At 44.9% G+C, this 20,758-nt stretch overlaps 1 protein-coding gene across 2 annotated transcripts in view; it reads left to right on the top strand.

Annotated features, from left to right (window-relative positions):
- The window catches only part of flrt2 (fibronectin leucine rich transmembrane protein 2), a 42,949-nt gene that overhangs the window by 14,712 nt on the left and 7,479 nt on the right, over positions 1–20,758 (top strand). The window contains exon 1 of one of the 2 annotated variants that reach the window (XM_035618011.2): positions 18,452–19,080. The exons of the other annotated variant lie outside the window; for it this stretch is intronic. The gene's annotated coding sequence lies outside the window, so the exon portion shown is untranslated. Of the gene's footprint in view, positions 1–18,451; positions 19,081–20,758 lie in introns of those variants that run through there. 2 annotated transcript variants of the gene reach the window in all.

The following is a 20,758-nucleotide window of genomic DNA, read 5'->3' as shown; positions in this document are numbered from 1 at the left end:
TTTAAACCATTATACAGCTATGTGGTCGAATGAACAATGCCAATAGTTGAAGCTGAAAAGAACTGCTCAGTTAAATGAATCTACGACTGCTCTGATGAATCATTTTCGTTATACTTCAATCAAATCGTCCATTTTTCTGCTTCCAGCGTTTCCAATGTGAGGATTTGAAACATGTGTTTGTCTAGCGTGATAGAAGATTGAACACATTTGCATGGGCAAAACAATCAATCAATTTACATTCAATGATGAGATTCATTGATAATTATTTGCATCTGTTACATCCAATGTATTTACATATAATTATTAGCAGAGGCCCTCTGCCTTTATGACTGAGAAAAATGACCAACAAGTTGTGACCAATCATTTCATATTCTATAAACTGCTCTCCGCTGCCGCCTGTGGCCACCTCTCACCGAGACTCTCAGGCAGTTGGAGGCGTGTCAGATTGTCGTGGATGAGGAATAGCCGCACATTGAATAGCTACGAATCAAATGTTTGTTGACTCTTCAGAATTTTTTAAAGAGTGACGGCTAATTTGACTAAAACCTTACAATTTGAAAGATATGTCATGCGGCTGTGAAGTATAGAAACAGCACCACTGCCCTCTGCTCACTGCCAAGTAGCCTACCTGAGTGTATCTGGAGATAGAGAACCTCTATCTTGTTTCAAACTATCGGACTATTTGTGAAAATGTGTTTTAGAAGACAAAAATAAATGAATGACTTACTTTTTAGTTCATTTACAATTGGTATCTTAAGAAGGACCAACACAATTAAATTAAACTATCTGTACCTTATTGAATTCCATTCCATCAAATCATATTGCATTGCATAGTGTCACATTGAATTGCATTGTGTTGAATCGAATCATGGCGAATCCCTGCATCGCAGTAGTGGTGAATCGTGTTGTATCACATTAGTAGTTGTACTTCATGAGTTTACATAATGATCGTTGGCAAGGCGATCAATGTGTTGTGGTTCGTCACAGTCTCAGTGTGGAGGACATGGAATAAATGTAATTCACCACAGTGTATTGTACAGCTCATCTACACATGAAGTAGTGTGTATAGCTAAAAGGAGCAGTGATACCAATCGTGGTTGAAGAGACAAAATAATGACACATCACTGAATTGGACACATTATTGATTGAAAAAGTAATCTCAGGGGTATTGCAATGTGAAAAAACGACATCAAAGATATTACAAAAATAGAAATACATAGACGAATATAAGATAATTTTTTTAAAAATCGTATCAAAATCCATGAGACATCTCACTGACAGGGATCATCAAAGTGACACCATAGTCCATCATTTAAACCTGAGAACATCTTTGATAGCTGTCACATCTGAGGAGTGTTGAAACCAGGTTGGGGCCAAACCAAACTTGGAAAAGGAATTAACTTTAAGAAAGAAATGTCCTGAACTTAATTACTGAACATTTCTGCTCTGATAACCTCACTGGCCATCTAAAGAATATAGAGAACTGTAAATTAGAAAGTTAAACTAAAGAAAAAGAGAAGAATGGGTGTTTCAATAGGTGTGAAAAAAACATTTGAATTATAAACCTCATATGTTTACAATTCTCAGTAAATGTTTCCATGGTTATGCAGCATTGTTGAAGGTGCAAAAATGCTGAAGAGAAAATGTAGAGAGAAAATGAATAATGTATGTAAATGTAGTAAAACTGGATTAACGGGGTTCGGTTAATCACTGAACCTGACAGAATCAAGACATCCACCTTGATTTACCTCTCTGAAAAATATTAGAAAGCTTTTAGGTTACTTAATAACGCAGGACAGCTTCTCCACTAATTACTCAATTAAAGGGGATCATTAATATTTTTGACACGGCACTCATTATTCAGGGATCACATTTGCATTAACATCGTAAAACCTGACAAACTGACAAAGGACGCTTTCCTTTGAATCTCTCCCTGAGGACTGTCACGGGTTTTAGTTCAAAATGTTCAAAACCAATCATAAAAGGCAGTTAAAAGTAATCTTAATGGACATGATCCAGCTTTAAAAATGTTCATCCCCATGCAATGTCTGTCTTCAGAGAGATAAGTTGAGTGTAAAGGCAGAAGAAGAAAATAAACAACAAATTAGCGTAGACTCCATCTGCTAACACTCGGCGCGTCTATGCTTCCTGGGCTTAGAGGCCCCAATCGCTCTGCCTATACCCTGGAATGATGTGACTGGTCGGTGAGTATTTTGTGTCGAGTTGAAAGGTCCTTGGCAAGAGGCCTCGGGCACCACTGGAAGACTATCAGAGTGCAGAGTCATTAGAAATCCCTCATTCTCACTCCGCTGTGTAAACGGCCCAGCGGCCTCCATCTGAACGCGTCCCGAGGAAGGATCACCTCTTGTCGGGCTGAAATTGGATCGTGCACAGAGGAGGGGAGCTGTGGGAGCTGAGAGTAGCCAAATAATAAGTTATGTGTTCCTATTTATTGACTCGGCTGCAGAGATCACTAAACAGTTCCAAGGGAGAATAAAGTTTGGGGAGTTTTTCCCATAAGCACCACTGACATTAGGGGAGTGAGAAGTTGCCTTCATAAAAGCCCTAAATGACTATGGAGGAGAGAACTGAATTGGAATTGGAATTAAACACACAAAAGGTTGGCAATTTATTTTTTTGTTTGTTTTCTTGCCTTACATAGTATCCATGTGGAAGACGTTGAACTCTTTACTGAACCAACTGAACTTTTTCTGTACTTTATATCTATAATAATTGTTTTGGAGATTACATTACATTACATTCATTTAGCAGACGCTTTTGTCCAAAGCGACTTACAATATTGAGATAAATTCAAGTAAATCTCTACATTTCTTGACGCATATATTGCACCTATTGAACTTGAATGCTCTTTCTGTGATTAAATATTCCTATAATTGATTTTTAAATATGAAAAGGCCTATGTCATATTCCTGAAACCAGTTCCAAATGTCTTCCAAACTGTGCTCACAGAAGGAAATCAATTTAAAAATGAAATCAATCATTCAGTTTATTAGTCCTCACAATAATTACTTAGAAATGGCAATTATAGGATACCACCTCTGCAAAATATTATCTTAGTCATGTTGATAAATTTGTCCATTGTTGGACAAGTAAATTGAAAAATGTTAAATGTTACAAAAGTATACAAATCTACAAATTATCAGTCATTGTTCTTCTGTACAATTAACAACAGCAACATTGCTTTGTTAGTACAACAGTTAACTTAGCTCCAGTGACATTAGTGCAGATTCAGTATTGTGTGCAGTATTCAAACACACCGTTGAACTTAAAACAGCAGTCGATGTATAAATGTGGGTTTATCAGTGGCTTACATTAGCGAGACAGCTGAAAAGGGGCCAGTGGCTAACGGACCGGCTACAAGTGGCCAGGGGCTAAAACTAGCAGGTCAGCTAAAAGACAGAGTCACATTATTCACCAGACACAGAGATTAAATTGTATCAAAACTCCATTAAACTCCTGTCAAACCAGAAAATGAATGCTTAACCTCAAAATCATTGAACATTGTAAAGTTATAACTAAATATCAAATTGTTTAATCCCACATTTAAATTATATAAAGTAGAGGTATACTGGAGGTATACTTCTTTGTTCAATTCAATCCAGTGATATTTACATAGCCACAAATCATAACACACATTAGCTCGGGGCACTTTATTGCGTAAGGTCGAGACCTTACAATATTGTTTACCACCACTAAGGGAAAAGAGGGATATGGCTATGACAAATATCGTCTTTCGTCAAGAGCACATATTAAGTTTAAGTTGTAAAACGGAAACACACCAGAAGAAAAAAACCTCACTAATGTAAGTTCTACCTCCCAGAAACCGCACTCACCAGAACCCTCTTCCATCCTGAAATCGCTCCGCCGCTTCACCATGAGTAAACGTGCAAGTGCCCAGTAATGGGAAGAGGTGAAAATGGTCCCCATTAAACACCATAATGAGCTGTATGATTAAGTCACGTCTGGAAAAAAACAAAACATACATGTGATATCCAAGAAATGATAAGAGTGCGATAGTCGAGGCAGCCGTTTGCGCCATGTCCTGCAAGCCGCTTTGAAGGGATGTCTGAAGACAACAGGATCTAGGGACTTCTGGGATGCAAAGCGAAAAGCAGCGGCTGAGCAGACACAGCAATGGCTTCCGATGGCGGTGAGCACACGGCAGAGCTCTGCGCCAGCAATAATAGTGTGTTGGGAAAAAGAGAAGAAAAGGTATTAACGGCTCGCCTCCACACAGACCTTTGTTTGGTTACGTGACATGGTGTGCGAGCAATGCGGCACTTGGCCTTGGTACCACATGAAAATGGGAGCTGTGTTTTTTCAGACGCCATACATGTGCGTGTTCGTGTGTGTGTGTTTGTGTGTGTGTGTGTGTGTGTATGTGTGTGTGCGTGTGTTAGTGTGTGTGCGTGTGTGTGTGTGTGCGCGCGCGCGTTTGTACTGTATGTGTGCTGCGGCCCCGGTTAGACAAAAATCAAGGCTCTTTCCGCCGGCGTGAGTGAAGAGGTCGACTCGCACTGCAAGGAGGGAGTATGAAATGTCTGCAGCGGAGAAAGCTACAGAGGGACGGAGAAGGGGAGACGACTGCGTAATGCCGTTTTGTAATTCAATTCTGTCAGAAAGCCTTTTCATTTAGGTGTGCCACGTTGAGAGATTAGCGGTGGAGGGGACGGCCGGGGCGCTGCGCGAGTGTTCGCTCTGCTTTCACCCAACAGTCGGCGGGAGCAGCGGCCAAGGAGGTGACGGAGCCTTTTCTCTCCTCCTGCTCCAGCTCCCATTACTCCCTTTCCACCGTTATGAGCAGGGCTCTCAGATTTCCTGTTTTTTTTCTCAGCCCCTTTTTTTCCTTTTTCTCTCTCCATGCGTTCGTCCCCTCTCATTCACCTCGTGCGCAAATATAGCCGCTCCTGATTCACCGCGCGCCGACGTGAAAGTAACGACTCGCAAAATATATGTGCGTATAAGGTTCATAACCAGGCCTGTCACAATCTTTCATGTGATCCGCGGGGAGATTTGTTGTTTTTTTTGTTATCCTCCCACACGGGCTTAATGTAGGTTCCCCCCGAAAATGTCAAGCTCGGCGAGACGCGCAGCCTTAAAGCTGCACGACACCTTTTAGCCCCTTGCAGCTCATTGTTTTGGCTTTACAAACCGCAACTTGCGCTGTCTGGGTTCAAGTCTCCCCCGGCTCTCCTCGGCACTCTTTCCAGTAGCAGCAGACAGCTGTTTTCAGTGAGAATCCGCTGATAAACCCATCATGCACAACCTGCGCCGCACACAAATTGCATACAGATACAGGCCAGCTAGCGACTGGCTGGTGAACATGATGGAGCATTTACGTAGGAGATGAAAAAAAAATAATGAAAAAGAATAAAGACAGGGGTTGTTGGGAAGCAAAACCCTGAGCTTAAAAAAAAACAAAAAACGGGAATATTGAATATTGAGCGAATGAATTTTCAGACTTGCGTTCACCAGGTGGCCGAAAACCTGACTCGGAAGCGAACGCCAGTGTCTGCTGGATATGTAAATAGGCAGCTGTTTTTTCTGCCGTGCCGGCTTCGTAGAGAGGTTAGCATCGAGTTTACAGTCTGTTGCAAAAGAAAAAAATCGGGTGATGCAGGTCGGACGGAAAGTCTCTGTTTGCTCGCTGGACATTTCACGTTTACCGTTGAAACTGTCTTGTGTGTAAACATGCTCATAATTCAGTAAACAAAAACAGAGACTGGTTAAGAAAAAAGAAATGCTCAATGTCGATCCAATTATTTAGTGATAATGATTATGATACACAGCTGTCAATGCATTCACCTCATGACACATGGTTTTACCTCCACCACAGTGCGTTGGTCACTATTGTGACAGCATAGGGCACTGGATTGTTTTTCTTTCTTTCTTTAGAGTTAAATACACTGAGGGAACAACCACCTACCTCCTACCAAGCCTACCACACACACACACACACACACACACACACACACACACCTCCCACATGTCTTTCTCTCTACACCCCCTCTCTTTCCTGTCTTGTCTTTTTTGCGTAATGCCTCCTGGTTGAAAGATTCCGTTTCCTCTTGCAAGGAATAATAACAAGTATGCAGTGTGTGTGTGTGTGTGTGTGTGTGTGTGTGTGTGTGTGAGGTGCTGCGATGAGGATCTGGAAGGGCATTCCTGATGTCAACACTGCCTTTGTGGCCACAGGCTGCGTGTGTGTGTGTGTGCCTCTTTTTCTCAGACTTTTTACGTTTATTGCTCCCTGTGACTGGTTTATGTGCAAGGCCGTTAGTGAATTAGTGAGTGTGTTTGCATTTGTGTGTGTTTGTGTTTGTCTGTTAGTCAATCGTGTGTAGATGTGTGTCAGTCTGGGAGTTTATTGGTATCTTTGATGTTTGCATCTCTGTCTCTGTCTGTGTCTGTTGATGTTTCGGCGTGTCTGTTAATGTTTCTGTGTGTGTGTGTGTGTGTGTGTGTGTGTGTGTGTGTGTGCGCGCGCGCGCGTCTGTGCGTGTGTGTACAGCAGGAATAAAGCACCCCATTGATAAGAACAAGTTCTTCTTGTTAACGTATCAGTGGAGCTGGTCCTGAGCCAGCACTGAAGTCCCAGGGGCGTACTTCTATACAACCCCCGGTATGACACGGCAGTTACTATTCTGCAGACACACACACACACACTCACACACACACACACACACAAGGTTAGATAGCCCGGGAACGAAACATGTGTTAACACTCTCTTTCCAAGAGATACATTGAAGAGGACATTGAGCAATGTTTCGTCTTACATCTCTCTAGCGGCCGCCGCCTCTGCAGTCGTCTAAAATGCTTCCATGTGCAGTCTGCGCATTCCGACTATACGTTTTCCGGGGTATTTTGGAGACTCACCCTGAAGATACCCGACACCCAGGGGAAAGCAGATAGTCATGAGAAATACCTGCTAGCTCCTAACAGTTTTAAATAACAACAGGGGGGATTTTTGCCATTCCCTTCTTTCATTTTTTTTTTTTTTTTTTTTGCACATGTGCCAGCCATTGTCCACCTCGTCTCAAATGCCAGGGAGACGGAGCCCAGGTTGTTTTATGACAGTTGTAATCACCGCCCCTGGCGGCTGCATACGGACATCATCTCCAATCGGTGCTTGCTGCGGGGCGCACCTCGATGTCCAATAAAAGTGTCTGGATGAAGGCCGGCGGGAGAACAAAGGGGTTCAGTGTGCGGAACGAGCGCCTCCGCACCGCCACTCTTCCAGCATGTGCCGGCTCTGTAGCGTCTCGTCTGCCGCAGACCACTGCGAACGCCGGGCCGCAAGCTTCAGAGCCCGGCCGCACTCCTCTCTCCTCCGACGGCCGGGACTACCACAGTAAATCTGAGCGGGGCCGCACGATTAATCACAACAGTGCGTCGGAACGGAAGTGGTTTCGGTGCCTGGGCCGTCGAGTGTGAGAATCACATGCAACAAGGCTGTATTTTAATTCATTCTTCCTCTCTTTTTTTTTTTTAAAGGTTGGCATTTAAATGTTAGACCAATTGCACGTGAGAATACTCTCGTGAGGCGCCGCGTCGTGAACATCTGTGTTTGTATGGATCAGGAGACGTGAGGGCTTGTACACGGCCGCGGCGACACAATGGGGCTTAGTTTGCCGCATCTGAATTTTCACGTCATCATCCCTCGAAACCATTCGAAGTGCAATCACATAGAGCATTTGCATGGACTGATTTACTATCTTGCCCCCTCAACCCGGGGATGTAATGTGGAAATTCGAGAAGCGGGATTTAAAGGGCACGAACGCGCTTTTAAAGACAAGCGGGGACTTTTCTCTTTTATTTTCCAGATGGCTTTGATACAGATCACAGCGGTGTCACCACCGAGGCATGCTTTCCATTATTACGATTGTTTAAAAGCTTTAGCTCCTAAAGTTAATGCAAAGTGACAAATCCAAGAGGGTTCAGACAAATAAAGGGAGGGGTAGGTCTTACAAACGGAGTTGTCCCCATGGGCAAACCGCATAATATTCATATTGAACCTGATACATCTACCACTTGGATTTCTAACCATGCAATCAAGGGCTCTGCCAAGTGAGTGAATACACCCTGATCAGTGGGACGATAAGAGGGGACCAACAGGGCACCATGGTTTTGTGAGAGGCTGTGTTCTCGTCGGCGATCAGACATCTCAAGGCTGAGCTGAATATTAGCTCATGTAGCCTTCAAAGGCCGCCTGTGTTGCAGAACCCCCCCCCCCCCAAAAAATCTCTGTTGACAGGAACAAAATATTCTCACTGGTGGTACAAAGTCCACTCTCGTCTCTCTTTGATGCTCTCCTCACCTCATAGGAAAAAGCACATTTGGAGTTGTGGTATCGCTCTGAAAAAAATGACATTTCCATGCGGCTAGTCTCTATAGGTAATCATATTTTAGGGATGCTCTAGCAGAGACTAATATATCTGAATAACGCATTCATGTTCCCCAGAGGATGCTTATTACTGACTCCTTCCCCCTAGGGGGTTCAAATGTGTGGATTGGATGACAGATACACGTGGGATCTTGTGCAGCGGTTCCTGTTCCCCTTCGGGATCAACAAAATAAGTTTGGTTTTTGCTAACTTTTTTCCTAGGGCAGAAATATTAGTCAGTGTACGACTTACAAGATGTTTGTATTGTCACTGTAATCATGTTACATGCTTACATTGGCATTTAGCTAAATGCACCTCTCAGAACTGCTTGCGTGGCTGTTTCTTTATTTTTTAAAATTTTACTTAAATTTTGATTTTAACTTCACCTGAATTTTAAGGTCTAATTTAATTGAAAATGTCCGTCTGAAATGTCAAAACAATGTGGTCAGGTGAAAGCAAAATTATAGACTTATTGTGGTGTCGTTGCCCAACATAACTCCATCTGTTCTCGTTGTGGGACCATTGAAAAGGGGTTACAATAAATCACAGCATGTCAAGATTGATCAACACAAACAAATATTCCTCATGTGTGTGTTACAACCACACTGTGTTGACCCGACGACCTGACGGCGCTGCGTGGCCTGAGGCTTTTGTTAATGTCTCTTTGGTCAACATTCATCACTCTATTATATGACTTCCTTCGCGGACGTTTATCGCCAAAAATGCCAATAGCGACTGTTCGCTCTGTCTCCTTCTTTTAGTGCTGTTATTCTGGGCAGCGGGTCTTATAAATAACTAATAAAGGCCGAAGCTGTGACACATTCGTCTTAATGCCGCGTGGCGTCAGGGACAGGTGCGCTGGCTCGTTCCTACCTTTGGCGCGACAACGCAATCGATCTGCCTCGTGCCAAGTTAAGAGCAAGGAGTGGACTGCGGGGTAGAGACAAATGACAAACCAAAAGGGGAAAGTCATGAATTTTACAGAGAACTGCAACCAGTGAACACCGGACCTCGGCTACCTTTGCGCTCTCCTCTTCCTCTCTCTCTCTCTCTCTCTCTCTCTCTTGTTGAGCAGTACTTCCTCACGATTGAAGTCGTCTGCTCCCGAAATAGAAAAATAAAGGAGAGTAGGTGATGCTGGCGTGCTCCGCAGAGGGGCAATGTGGGCAGATACTAGCCACATTTACAACAGCATGCTTCAATTAATCTGGGCAGGGTGGCGGGCGCCAGGGTTGGGCCCATTGCCACCTGAGCAAGAGAGGAAGAGCGATCTGCTGCTGCTGCTGCTGCTGCTGCTGCTGCTGCTGCGTGAGGGATGAGCGATGAAAACCGATCTCCCTGAATTGACACGCCTCATGTTATCGCTCGCACCGAAAATTGCTCCCTCCGCTTTCCCTCTGTCTTCTTCCCAGTCTGCTTTCTCTTCCTCTCCAAGTGCCTTTGTTCTCCCTTGTACAATGGAACGCGAAAAAAGATGAAGCCAACAAAAGCCGAACAAGGCGCTCTGATTCATCAGGCGTCCCCGAAGCACCCGCCGAGGAGCTGCAGCTCGCATGCAGGCTTCCACCTCGAGAAACCCCCAGGATGTTTTGTGAGACTATGCTCAAACTGGGGCGGCACGCTGTGGCAGTATGTGAAAGCAAAGGAGGAGGAGGAGGAGGAGGAGGAAGGGGGGGGCAAACTGGCGAAGGGGCAAAAACCACACTGACCAGATGGAACCGCAGATTGTTTTAAAGGGGGCTACTGCCTCAGCGAAACCATATGGGGCAAAAATGCAATTTATCGAAATCTCATTAATGTCCCTTCACGACATGGTGAGCATCACTGGAGGATCTTGTAAACAAAAGATGAAGCGCTATACGCTTGAAACACGTGGCAGAGAGAAAGAAAAAAACAAAGCAAACGCAGCTGCCTCTTCTGCGTCTGCATGTCTCGGGGGCATGTTGTCGTTGGAAGTTTTATTTCAACTTGTGAGCAGATTTCCCAAAAAAAGAGCAGAGGAGCACATGCCGCGCTTTTCTACCATGACGCATTAAGTTACAACAAGGCTTGCCAAGGCTTATACTGTGATTGGTATGGAATAAATAAACTGAAAAAAAATGATGCTGATGATGATGAATTAACCAGAGGAAAGAAACACTAAGACATAGGATGTGAATATTAAATTATGACGCTATAAAAAAAAAGAGGCGGGCAAAAGGATTAAACACTGTAGCTTAGCAGCGTCTGACAGCATTATTATATTTTTAGTCTTTTTCTTATTTCCATGAGCTGTTTCACCTGGCTTCCGATGTAATCTGGATTTATCCAAATTCCTGCCTCATGCGTCTGGGGGGATTTTTTCACATTGCAAAGACAAGGGGAAGGCTGAAACAGATAATAAGAGCCCTTTCAAACATCCCCTACAATGTATGCCTGCAGACATACCGCGAGCTAAAGCGTCTCTTTGCTTCCCAGGCAATTAAAATTTTCCACGAGGAATAAAGATTGGCATGGTATTTAATCTGAAAGTGTCGACACGGGGGTACAGAAGTAGTCAGTGTGTGTGTGTGTGTGTGTGTACATGTGTGCGCCTGTCTATTTTGGATGCTCTTACTCGCTGAATTAAAAAGATTGCGATAATAATAATTATCTCCTCTTCATTTTAACCGGTGCTAAGTAAATAAGCAAGGTTTACAGTTACATATGTCCACGCGAAATTGCATTATATGCACTATATTGTAATTATCTCCGATTAAAATAAAGTAATTAACAAGTGTCCCGGGTCACGTGAGCGCAAATTGTCGTGAGACATCCACTCCTCTCGGCACTAATTTGGAATCGTGCAATAATAAATCAGCTGCGGGGAGAAGCTGTCAGAGAGGGAAAGGTTCAGGGGACCGTGGTGTTTTGGTGTTTCAGGGCTTAGTTAATTAGTCGGAGGGGAAAGCCGAACAAAAACGCAGATTGTCATTCGAGCACAGGAAGAGGCTTTAAATAGCTGTCCGCAGCTGCGAGGGCCTGATCAAGTCAAGGTGGTGGTTGGTGAGACCGACTGGTGCAGGGTCAGGACAGAGTTTTTCAGACTCTGTATTTTTGTATTTATTTGAAAAGAAGTGATGGATTTTTTTTCGACTTGATTTCTTTTTAAACCTCTCCGATTTTTGTGTACTTTAAGTCGTCTGTCCTCTCATAGATTTGTCTCTCGTCCAACGGTAATTGCTGCTTATGAACTGTGAAACATCTGCTCACATGGCCGACTCTACACGAAATGAACCCGAGGCTTCGCCGACGCTTTAATTCATGGGGAATATTCAAACAAAGAAACCAGAGAAAACCCCTTGGCATAGTCCGAGTCCACCGGCGAAGCCCCATTTGACTCGAAAGTTTCAACAAACAGTTGAGTTTCACTGAAGGAACTTTTCCAGGAGCCCAGTAATTTTCTCAGGAACTTAGCTACCTTACCTGCATTTCACACAGAAGAACTCTAAAAATTGATTCGGTTCAATATGACAAATAAAAAAAAGCTCTGGTGCCATTGTTTAAATATCATGTTTTATTTTCCATGTAAAAAGTGTTTTTAAATACTTCCAATACCTAGTTTAATGCATTAGTTTCTGTGTATTTTTATCATATGTGACCATGTGTGATTTAGTATTTCATTTCCATAAAGTAAGGGAATTCACAAAGCAGATTTTAAAAAACAGAATGGTTGAAATCGAAGCGTGGCAGAGGCCAATATATCATGAGATTGAATCCATCAAATGAGTCAAACTCAAAAGCGGAACCCTGCCATTCCCATGATTCCACTGGGAGTAGAAGGTTACTCTTCATGACAACTAAAACTGATCCTCTTGTAAACTTAGTCCGCAAAACACATCAAAAAAGAGTGTCATTATTTGGTCCAAATTTTGCCATGATCTAATGTCTGAATGAAAGTAAAATGTAAATAAATACCCCTTTATACAAACCAGGGACGTGCAAATGATAAGCAACATGTTCAAGTCTGGAAAAGTAAAATCACACAGTAATAAACAAAAAAAGTGACTAAACAGAAACAACAAGAGAAAGTTCAGAAAAATAAATCGATTTTTTTTGTTTTCTTTTTTACAAGTCGAGGGGTCGTGGCCTCTGGGATTCACCTCCGCGACCCCTCATGGCGGGTCTGACCCTCCAGGTTGAGGACCTTTGCACTGAAGCTTACTCAGGAGCACACGTACAAGCATTTTTTGCCGGGTCAACTGGATAACAGGTAGTTTAAGGCTCCTTCCCTACAAGAAGTCATGGTAAGACTGTTGTGAACCCTGGTTAAAATTAGAGCAATACCTTATCTGTGAATCGTCAGTCTTATCTCAGGGGGTGTGATGACTGTTAGTTTTATTTAAAGATTTACAGTGATAATTGTCCTACCGCCTCACATCCCCGTTTGAAGCCGTGAAAGAGTGTGACATACCTCGTCAGAACATACCTTTGCCCACATTGTGTCTGAATGACTGATATGGGGAGTCATCGTGGATCCACCATGATGAGCTCTGAATCAGGGTCTGGGTACATGTTTGTTCAGTCCCCCCTTTAATGACTCATGGATCTACAGTATTTGTACAGTTTATCCTGGGAGGCAGGAACGGCCCCGAGCCCCCTTCCACCCACCCAGAAGACTTCCTCTTTGCTCAAGTCAGGAGGGGAAATTTAGCCCAGATGTGACTTCAAACAAAAGAAAAGCTGCGGGGATTGGAGGTGGGATCAGGCCCATCTTTCGCGTGACCCCGAGACCTGCTTCTTCCTGGCATCTGTCTACTTTTCTCCTTTCCTGTTCTGTCTCTGATGATCTCTTGTAAGTTGCTGTCTCGCGGGTGCTTTTACTTTTACTCCGAGACAGCACAGCTGTTTTTGGCCGTATGACTGGGCAATGATAGAAACTACTGCGCTGAACTATTTTGTTAAAACCAGTGAACTAGTGATGAGAAATTCCTAACTTGCCCTAGTTTGTGCCTTGAAACACAGAGTCCAGTTTTAAAAGTTGATACATGTATTTTTCAAAACCCCAAGAAGTTGGCCAACAACACTTTCCACTGTTGAAGATAAAAAAAATTGTCCGTCTTCTAATGACTTCAAACATGATCTATTGGCTTCACGACAAAATACATTTCCTTGTTTCTCTAGTTGTGTCTGTTTGTCCTATCTATGCTATTGCACTCTTTTTTTTGTGAAACACGAGCAAAATAGGGATGCAGGATTATGTATGAAAATATAAGACGTTGGAAAGAAACGTCAAAATGTACGAATATAACTAGTAGTAACTGTCTTATTATTTGGTTCACACTGTACAAATTGAGCAAGGAGCTGAGATCTACTATCCGTCTACTATCTTTGTCTGTACAGTCTACAGCTGTGCCAGTTCTGCTTCTAATTCTTCTCAGCTTAGCCTTTGTAAGTATGTTGGTATTTACAGGATTATTCAAATCCAGTAGTTGTTAAGGATTAAATAAACAAAAATGTCCACCAGCTGGTGGAGACTACAGAAGAGGGAACCTATTGCCACTATAAGGGGCTAGGGTTCATCATCTGAGGACCATGAATGTCTTAACCTAGCCAATAGCTTTTGAGCTATTTCTCTCTGGACGCAAAGCGTTAGAAACATCTTTACATCTTCTTCACTGTGCAGCAGACAGCATCCTTTTCTTTTTTTCTTTCCATCCAGATGGAAGTGTCTTTGAGGATTATGGAAACGCAGCAGTAAGCTATTATTGAAGGACTTCCTGGGTTTTTCAGGGGGCATTTATTTTTCGGAAAAATCAAATGCTTGGCTATGAGACTGGAGCGTAATGATGATGAATGAGAGGCACAAACCGGGGGGCAACACTTGACCATGATGCACTTAAAGAGACGCATTAAATGTCACACACTGACGGGGTTAAATCAAATACGATTTTCCAAAGTGTGGATTGCTCCTTTGAGCTGTATTATTTCTCACAGCGGCGAGCAGCACATGTCAGCACAAAATGGCCACCACATATCTTAACAATTGCTAAGCGGTTGTCGGAGGTATTAAATCTCGGGATGACACGGCAGCCACATGTCAAAAACGGCAATAATCCACAATCCTCCCTTCCCGTCGTCCTTTTTGAGCCATTTCAAACCCTCCGTGTCTCTTTGCCTCTGTCTCTTGCCCCCTCGTTCTCCCTCTGCACTCCTTCCTCCTCTCCCCCGTCCCTCCCTCAGCAGAGCCACAGGGGCTTGCTTGTTGTCAAGTCAGTGTTTTTACAGCCTGGCATTAGCACAGGGCAGCATTCAGTCAGGACCCTGCATTCACTTTGCCTTCCACTATAATTCACATGCTCATGTGAGAGCGCGCTGCCTTTCGCTACTACTCGCGAAATGACCCTGATTGAGCGCCGCCGGCCGTTTGACAGCTCCACACACCATTTTACTCTTCCTATAAAAGAAACTTCAAGCCCAACGAATACGTCTTTTGTACATTTCAAACGTCACGTGCAACACCTCACACGACAACGGGCGGGGGGCTCAGATGGAGCGCTGCTGTGTCGAGTTTCCTTGCGGGACAGTCGGGGCGATTTGTTCCACTTTCAACAAGGTGGGAAGTTGGGGAGGGGAATTTGTTTTCCCAAACTCTACCGTCTTTTAGGAGATACCAAAGCATGAAATAATAATCTACATATTCTGTTTGTTGTGTGCCTGTAGTGCAAGGACTGTATATCGTATTTTTCGGTGTCTGCCAGTCATGATATGATTGCAGAGACATAGTAATAAAAAAAAAGCAAAGAAATCCGAAGGCAGAGGGAAAAAATGAATTTTGGTCTAGAGGGGCTGAGGAGCTGGTGCAGGCCTCTGACTCCCCCGTCTCCTCGCAGCTCACTCCTTGAGTAAAATACACAGTATGCTCTTGGCTGACTAGTTTTCCTCAGCTGTGGAAAACGCGTTCTCTTCTGGGAGCCATGCCGCATTAGACGCATGTAGATTGATAATCGACGGGGGTAAACGTAATTACATCGCCTTAGAAATTAATGAACGCATTGATCGCCCACTCCAAACATAATAAGCATATTCTTCCTCAAGCCACCGAAATCTCGAGCGACGGGGCCTGATTATATCGCGCTTTGACGATTCGCAACATGACTGTGGTGTCCCACAGCTAGCTCCTTCCAAGACGTTGCCAATAGTTGTGGGGAGGGTTTGGTTTTTTTTTTAACCGCTGACGCCGTTGGCACCTTTGAAGTGCCTTTCAGTGTCCAGATGTAAATTCATGCAGGGAGAAGTGTGATAAGCTAATGATGTCTCCGGGGACTGGAGTGAATATTACCATGGGATAAACATATCTGCATATCTAAGTGGACTCCCCCCCCCCGCCCCCCCTCCTATACCCTGCTTCAGCGATGTTTGGGGTCTTGAACAGCAGCCGGTGGACAGAGGGGCCTTTCATGTGCTCCGGGGTCATGTGTATCTGCAGCGCCATCAAGGTACACAAGCGTGCAGCGTAAACACGCCCCGCCAAAAACTCTGGGAAGGTCTCTGGGCACGGCCGGGAAGGGGGGGAATTCCACTTCAGGAGAGGGTGTTGACTAAAATATTTCCCTTCAATTATGCAATGTAGACCTTAGATATGCACTGTACAATATGTCCTCACTACAAAAAGCGGTCAAAGGTTTTTAGACCACCCCAGATTTTCCCAGTTTTCATTGACAGTTCAATTATGAATTATGTCATTTTAAATAACAGCTAGAAAGATGGATGTGTTGACAAGAGGAAGGTGCATTACATGTTTTTAACATTTTCACCTACAGAAGATTAAAATCCAATTAAGCGTAATTTACAAGGTGCTTTTTGATCGGATACAATCTGTACTCTCTGGCTATTTTACATCTTACTCCTGCTCAGTTCTTTTTCGAGACAACAGCGAGCAAATCAAATCAACACACAGGATAACAGCTTGGGCACATTTGCCTATAGGCCCCTCTCTCGCTCCCATTGAAGTGTCTGTCATTTCGTCCCCGTTCGTGTGCCAGGAAGAGACGTTCCGTAATGCTGCACCGACCAGGAACAGAGCGCACAACAGCAAAAACATGTCCATCAAGGAGACAATAAAAATAGGCCGTTTCCTCTAAATTCACTCAATCAATAATTCATGCGGCGCACAGAAGCTTGATTTATGAAGGAATTAAATGTTGTGGACTGGGCCTTCGCAACGGCCGTCCATCTCGGGGACGTGGCAGCTGAAATTAAACATGAAAGGCAAACACAAGAGCGACCAAATCATCCCACGGAGAGTTTGACGGATCAGGAGGACGTAATGTGGCGCACGCGCCGGGGTGGCCGGATTGGCGACGCTGGCGATTTGAACAGGAGCCAAGTTTTTCTCGGGGATGGTTTTCATGTGAGCGTTGGAGTTGGGGTCACCAGAGGTCAGAGAGCGGCATTACAGAGCCGAGATCAGAGGCACACGTGCACCTGCTGACCTGCGAGGACCCCGTGACTCCTGTTCGCCTTTATGATCCGGCCTCTGTGAAGTAACATGGGAAACACAGAACATGACAGCTTTAGTATTTCCTCAGACAAATGGAAACTTGAAATCCCTCCTCTGTCCGTTATTTGTATTAGGCTATACTTCCTGTGAGAGGAAACGTGAACAGTGATATGCAGGTGGGCTGTTCTACATTATTTTCATAATTTTAAGGGGACATAACATTTGTCCTTCATCGTCAAGTCTATTTGATGGCCAGCGACGCTATGGGAGATGCGCTGTCATATTTTGTGGAGCACGTCGTAAAAGCCTGTATGGACTACAGACATTGTTATAAATCTTTTTAGTTTTTTAACAACCCCGCATAATATTGACAGTTTTGTGACAAATTATAAATGTCAACATTTGTATTTCACTGGAAAAGTGGAAACAAGCTTTATAGCGTCGTGACATTGGCAGCAGGCTGCAGGCGAACCCTGTCGTACTGTATAGGAGGCACTATCGCTACAGTAAATGAATAAATGAATACAACAAAATAATTCGTTTTTGATCAATTTCACCAAGTGCACGAGTCACAGACAAAAAGTTAAATTTCTAAAATGTGGGATAATTTACAACTCGGAGGCATTGCACTTTTTTTCCGAGCAAATTACAGGGAAATGGCAAAAGCACAGTCAAAATGTGTTTGTTTTTTTAAAAACGAGTCAGTTTTGTTATCAAAACCTTCCAGCGGCCATGTTCATCTGACCACGTGAGGCTGAGTGGACTTTACTCATCGAGAATGTGACTTATTGATTGTGAATTTAACCTCTTGTGAGAGGAGAGCTGTGATCATTTTTCTTTCAAAAAAAGGGGGGGGGGGCACACACACACACACACCAGCAAGACACAGAATATTTTAATGCCACCCCCTGCCGTGTGTGTGTGTGTGTGTGAGAGAGAGGCCTGAAGTGTGTGGGCAGAGCAGCAGTTGCCCTGCTGAATCAGTTGGCCATTAGCGCGGAGGAGCAATGGAGTCAGATGACATTACTCTGGATGACAGTGTGCGTCTAAATGCTCCAAATCACTGCGAGGAAAAGCACGGGAAGCAAAGATGAGACTGTGCTTTTCACTCGAGGCTAATTATCCACCAGCAGCAATAAAGTACCGGGGACATAGTGTGGCCAGGAAAAAAGACGTCCTGGAGAACATTCCAACACAGATAGATAATAGGGCCCACCGGAGGATACAGTCGCACCGCAGCCAACATCCAGGGATATTATTAAAGCAGCGTGTCCTGTGGCGGGATCTTTCTTTTTTCTAATTGAGGATGTGACTCTATTTTTATTTTTCATTTGTTTTTAGGGGGTGGCGATTAAAATGCAAATGTCAGCTCAGTCGTCGACGTCGGGCAGAGGGCACGCCGGGTTGTGGGGTGTGTTGAGACACACAACTATTTTCTGCAGTGTGAGGGCAGCAGGGAGGATCTGTGGCTCGGAGCCATCGCGGAGCTGCTGGAGGAGGAGAGGCATTCTTTATTCTGAGGAGGGGAGGAGGGACAGGAGGGGTGAGAGAGAGGGAGAGAGAGAGAGAGAGAGAGAGAGAGGGGGAGAGGTGAGCAAAGCACACACGTCGCACTATCAACTGAACCCATCTCGGGGAAGCAACTCGCCGGGAGTGCGCGTCCGGGCTGCGTAAAACGAGGCAAGTTTGAGCCTCCTCACCGACAAAGAGCGCAGCGGACGGGCGCAGCTGGCCGTCATGGCCCGTGGCGGATCGGGCGGCGGACACTTCGGCGAGTGCGCAGGGGGAGAGGTGGACGCCGCGATCGCCCTGCCGCCGCTTCCTGCGCTGCCGCAGACGGTGGCGACTTAAAAAAAACAGGGGGAAAAAAAACAGAAAAAAAAGGAAAAGCGGAGCGGCTCTCCTCCGTTGCGCAGCGCCCGGGAGCTGGACAAGTAACGACCGAAAAGAGAAAGAGAAGGGGGTTTGGGGAAAGTGAGGACGGACGCGCAAGGGGCGCCGAGGGGACCCATGCCGGGCGAGTATGCAGTTGTGTAGACGCGCCGGGTCCACGCTGCTGATCGGAACCGAGTGTCCACGGCGCGGCCGAGCCGACCTGCACGGCGGGACCGCTTGAAGGACAGACGCGCACCGAGAGAGGAGGCGCGGGGGGGTGGGGGGGGGGGGGAGTTGAACACGGCTGCGGGGGTTTGTAATGGATAAAGGCTCGCCAAAGGTACAGTGGATGTTTTCTCTATTACCCACTTGGAGAGAAATGTAGAAAGAAAAGAAAAAAAACACGGCCATCAATCGACTACTTTTTAGAATTCGATTCGGAATGAAAATTGGGCTGTAAAACATGCAGCTCGTCTCCAACCCCCCCCCCCCCCCCCCCCCCCCGAAAAGACCGATGCACGAATATGTTTCCATCCATGCAAGTTGCAGCGCCGTGCGCTCTGCGGCCAAACTGGCGCTCTCGAAGGGATTCATTCAAAAACTGTTGGCCCGATTGTCCTTTCTCCTTCTGTAGGTTGAGCAGACGCGTATGTCATCCACGCACTGCACAGCTCCACAGTTTTCGCCCCGGAGAAAACCCGAGTCTTTTTTTTATTTGATTTTTTTGTCCTTTCCTTTCCCTATTTTTTTTTTTTTCTCTTAGAGGGGCTTTCACTCCCAATGCGCTGCACGGTTTATTCAAGCCCCCCTTTGGACATCATCCAGTTCAAATGAACTCTGAAGTCCACCTGATCCGCCTCCGATCGCCTCTTAAACACCCTGTCCACTTGAAACTTTTAATTGCGTTGTTCTGTCGCCGAATCCAGTTGTAATCGGATTGTCCTGTGCCACACATCTATCACGGCGTTCATCTGGTGGCGAGGAACTGTGAGCCCTCGACTGGAAATTAAATAAAAAAGAGAAGGGGGGTCGATCACTTTCCCTCCAAGATCCATCCATGTCCACAGCTTATTCAGGCTCGGTGTTTGCCAAAGCAGGTCGACCTGATATGTTGTTGTTTTTTAAAGGTTACCTTTCGGGTTCCCAGGGACATTTGATTCATGCAGCCATAATAATCTTGATGCTGCTGCCTTCTGCCGTCGATTCTGCTGCCGTGGCAGCACATTTTATCGCCTCATGTGGTTGCTTATCCGCACCCCCCCCTCCAACCAACCCCAAAGCTTATTTGATTAAATTTAGCTCTTTTAATTTAGAAAAGTAGATCACAGATGTGTGTCAAAGGATTGTTTCGCCATCTCTGCCAAAGAGAGTCCCACATCTCGTCAACAAACACAAACGCAGGGGACATTTGGACAAGCTCGCAGGCTCACACACACACACACACACACACACACACACACACACACCGATTCCCAAATCTGCTTCGTTTTGACTTTTTTTTTCTCCAATTTGAGTGGCACCTTGTTTTCTTCTCAGAATATAGTCTGTCCTGGCTGTCGGACACCACTCACAATTTAGGTTTAAAAAAAAAAAAACTGAACAAGAAAAAAAGAAAACACCAACTAGAATTTGATGTATTCTTGGAGTTATGTGACTCGCTGGCTACCCCCAGGCATGACAAACCCTGCACGACACCTTAATCCGCGCTCATGTGCGTGTGTCTGTGTTTAAGATTGAACCCATCGTTCTCATAATTGTGTCATACAGCACTGGCTCAGGTGAGGGGGTGGGACGTTCATTTAAACTGAAAGCTACCGATGACAACCAGTATCTTTCAATCATGTGGGGTAAGGTGTGTGTGTGTGTGTGTGTGGTGGGGGGGTGTGGGTGGATGGGGGCGGTGGGTTTGATGGGTCATAAAACTTGGAAAAATGGATCCAGCGTCCTACTGTAAGCCAGTGGCCTTGTGCCTCCCTACGAGCCTCTCCATGCTGAAAAACGGCCCGTATTGATCATTT

Source organism: Scophthalmus maximus, chromosome 18, assembly GCF_022379125.1.
Source record: "Scophthalmus maximus strain ysfricsl-2021 chromosome 18, ASM2237912v1, whole genome shotgun sequence".
Lineage (NCBI taxonomy): Eukaryota > Metazoa > Chordata > Actinopteri > Pleuronectiformes > Scophthalmidae > Scophthalmus > Scophthalmus maximus.
This window is presented reverse-complemented; position numbering and strand designations above follow the sequence as displayed.